The 4164-nt window shown below is 42.2% G+C and overlaps 1 protein-coding gene across 11 annotated transcripts in view; it reads left to right on the top strand.

The window, feature by feature from the left end:
• NTNG1 (netrin G1) overlaps window positions 1-4164 on the top strand; it is a 168804-nt gene that overhangs the window by 83016 nt on the left and 81624 nt on the right. The window lies entirely within an intron of this gene.

Raw genomic sequence — 4164 nt, 5'->3', positions numbered from 1 at the left:
ACAGTCACATGGAGACACCTATTCAAAAAACTGGAAGCTGATTTAGTACAGGTCAAATAGTCTCATTATGTGAGCTCTATAAGAACCCTTCCTCTCCCTCGTTGTTGAGGTTATCTCTGGGATTAATGTGCACCAGCAGTACTGGTGACCCATGCACAAAGGGAATCATCATGGTCATTACTTCACCATGGCAGGCTATAGTGCAAATTAATCATTAGCAGAAATCCTCAGTAAAACACAGGTGAAACTTCTTGGTTAACTGGGCTGAACAACAGGGTAAGTAGTCAGCCCTGTTGTGATTCTGTTTTCACAGAACATAATCTTGTTGATGGAAAAGCAAGAAAAGAGCTACAGACAGGAATGGCAATGCTTTGAACTCATCAGGCAGCAATATGGTCAGGAAAAAGGAAACAAAGAGTTCTGCTGCAGGTAGCATTCCCAAGAGAAAGTCTGGCTGCTGATGCATTCAGGAAAGCATAATGTTAAACTGCAGTCCTGTGCAGAAGGGGATGTGTCCTGCTTAGGTTCATGGGATGTGGTAGATATGAAAGGACACTGAATGACAAGAGTTGTCTTAATAACTTAGGGAAGGAGCAGAAACTGGAGAAATTCTTGACACACTACCCCTCCTATATGAGACCAACTTTAACATTTGCAGCTTGAGTCCCTGGATCCTTAGAGTCTGTCCATTAGCAGCATCTGGTTGCAAACACAACTGTTCATCCACATTTTTAAGCAGGCAGCAGTAAATAAAAAGGAATTAACTGGTATGGCTTTTGTGCTGGGAAATGCTGGAGTGAAATAGCTGTACTTCACTGATGACTACGTTGATGTTTTTGGGCAGTGACCTGTGTTTTAGAATCATAGAATCAATCAGGGTTGGGAGGGACCACAAGGATCATCTAGTTCCAACCCCACTGCCATGGGCAGGGTCACCCCACACTAGATCAGGCTGGCCAGAGCCTCAAAGAATAGCCTTTAGAATAAGCCTAAACCAAAAAGCATTTCAGGAAGAGGTTGGTGATCCATAGCTTCATCCTGTGGGTTAAGGCTGATCAGGCCTTGGGATAATGAAATGGGTATGGTACACACACATGCCTACAGCCCAGTGCTGCAGGGCAGTTTTCTAAAATCATCCTGGTGCTTTGAACCCCTGATGCTAGCTTCTGACTTTGATGTTTGTGTGAATGTCAAGGAAGAATTTGTGTGCCTCTTCCTTGTAAACTCTCTACAATACTTTGTGATTCTTTTTATTTTCACCCTTAAAACCATTTCTGTCTTTATGAGAGCTATGCAGAGTCTTTCCTCTCTGCTGTGCTGTACCCCTGCTTCATCCATCTCTAGATGTGTGTTGTTCTGTAATATGAGCTGTATCTTGCTGTATTAAGATTTATAAAGTGCTTTGAAACACACTTAAGAGAGATTGGTATGCAAGTACAATGGACTGTTATAATCTGTCCTCCCTGCACCATCATTTATAAAGCAGGCATGTAATGGGAGTACTGGTACAGATGTTTATGAGGGACAGCAATGCTGTCCTGATGACAGAGGGACATGTTAGCTCACGTTTAACTGCCATTAGTATTTCTGTGATGCTGCACATTAAGCCTATTAACAACGAAAAGGATAAAATTTGATTACAATAAGGATATATACGTTGAGATACGTGTCTTCACACTCAACTAATTAGTTGCCATCAACTGTTTTTGCTTTGCTCAGTGACATGTGGTATATAAATCATTACAATATGTTAAATGCAAATGGCTGGTAATAGGGTAACCATCTGCTCACTCTTGGAAAGTTAGCAGAGGAATATAGTAAGCTGTACTTCTAATAACGATGCTAAACTCACATCCCTGAAATACCAAATATCTAAAAACAGCTGCCTCCACTAATGCCAACATTACTAATACAGTTCTTACCCTTTTCATTTTCAGAAGTAAACCACATATTGTAAAGGTAACGTTGTTCTTCAGCATGAACTTGACTTCAAGGCTAGAGTCTATAACAGCAATGTGAACCACTGTACCTCAGAGCCTGATCTGTTTCTTAGATTATGTTGAGCACTTCTGAGCCAATAAATAATCAGGCTGACCACATTTCTCAGGACATCTTCTTGTCCACAGATGTAATTACATGTTTTTCCTCCCTTAACTCATGCTGCAAGACCATTTTCCAGGCATGACATTATTTTGTAAGTGATAGATAGCTGGCACATTGCTGTCTGGTAACACCTTACGCTAGGGACCATCAGAAGGTGCCTTCTATCTAATAATCTACCATGCCTGGTAATCTTTAAAGAGCACCACTGCAAAGAGGGATCAATTATTTTGCCACAGAAATGTATTATCAGGGACTGTCACATACCTTTGTAATGAGCATGTGACGAAGTAATGTGCTGCAAAATTGGTAGTGGAACAAGAGTGACTGCTTGCCAAAGCTGAGGCTGTGCCTTTGAGCTGCACCTGCTCCTTCTCTCCTTACCTATTCAGTTATCTGCTGGTCAGGGTCACTGTCATAGTGCTGATGTGCTGGCTCCCCCATCAGTAATATACTGCAATATCACCTACCAAAGAGATGAATATGTTCCCATACTGAATTCCCAAGACATGTCTTTCAACATTAAAGAAGCTGAGGAATTAATGGCTGAATAGCAAAGAAGTTTGTGATTTTGTCAAAGGCAGATGCTGTGGCTTTCTTAAGCCATGTTGAGGGAGAGGGCTTAGGGATGGCTTCAGGGGGTCACATCTGGCATGGAAGTGTCTGATGTAAGATTGTTCTTCCAGGGAAGCACCTGCAGGGGAAGAGGCTGCAGGAAAGCTCATTAGCCAGGCAGTTTCTCAGCCCTGGGATGAATTACAGAATAAGATGCTTGCTCTGCAGGGTCTCAGGAACCCACGGCTCCATGTAGGTGTGCTGTCCTGCAAAGCTTTCCCACTGTAAAAAAAAATGGTACAGCAAAACTTTGTGCTAACACGTTTTCCTTTGCTGCCTCACAAGAAAAGAAGTGCTGGTTGAAGGCTGCACAAATTTGGTGACTCCATTTTGATTCACAGTGAACACTTGCCTGCTTCAAAATGGGGTGTCTGCACTCTTAAGTTATCTGAGGCATTTATAGACCATGCTGGTGTGATGAGTGGCACTTTATAATACCTTAAAGGCATGCTGCCAGAGCTGGGAATTTGATAAGCTGGGGTCCTGAATTGGATTCCAGCAATGGTCACAAGATAGAGGAAGCTCTCATTTGAAATTGCAAGCAGGGGGAAAACAGGATTCTTACTCTTTAATTGCATTAGTTTTATTGAACTGAAGCATTGCTTCAGTTCCCAGAACACTTTATATATATTTTAATGCAAGTTACCAGAGACAGAATGGTGGCAGAACTGTTTATTGTTTCTGACTTTTATATCTGGTAAAACTGATTTTATTCATTTTCCCATTTAACACTCTCATGCATTGGGGATCTTCAGACTTTGAAATGGTATTTACCAAAGTCATTGCAAACATGTAAATTTCAACTTCTTTGATTTGGTGGTGCTTCTGTAATGCTTTTGTTTAGGCCTGTTCAGATAAGCCAGGCCAAGCCAATTGAATGTAAACTGGAGTTCAAGAATGTCTGGTAGCCTTTTGTGCAGGAGAGGGAATGTGAAATTCATTCCCTCAGTCCTTTGGGTTTTATTTGTTGCGTGCTGGTGGCATTCACTGTGACACAAATGTCCTAGCCATCACATGCTTCACATCTGCTGTTTTTTTGGGGGAGGGATGGTCATTTGATACGTTTGGGGTTTTTTAGCCCTATGTTGGTTGTATTTTTCCTCACATTTTCATTGGCTCTGCATCTTCTCATTGTAATTACTGAACTGTGGGCTGCTTTTTCCCTTACTTAGAGCTAGGGGAGTTGATGTTGCCATGTAAGCACAATCAAGAACTGACTTGAGAATAACACATTTCAAAAAATTACCATTCTTGCTCCCCAGTTAGAGCACAGCAGGTGCCATGACCTTCTGCACCACCAGGGAAGCATAGCTGGTGGGAATAGGAATGCAGCGATGGCATTTGGGACAGGAGACAGAGCTGCAGTATGGGAAGGCATCTGTTTTGTCAGTGACCCACTTTGGGAACTAGTCCTTCCCTCCTCCCACACCATGCATACCTCCAGCTGCT

The sequence above is a fragment of the Melanerpes formicivorus genome, unplaced genomic scaffold, assembly GCF_026170545.1.
Source record: "Melanerpes formicivorus ecotype bairdi unplaced genomic scaffold, bMelFor1.0.p_v2 SCAF_7, whole genome shotgun sequence".
NCBI classification, from domain to species: Eukaryota; Metazoa; Chordata; class Aves; order Piciformes; family Picidae; genus Melanerpes; species Melanerpes formicivorus.
Note: the sequence above shows the minus strand (reverse complement) of the source record. Positions and strands in the feature narration are given on the sequence as shown.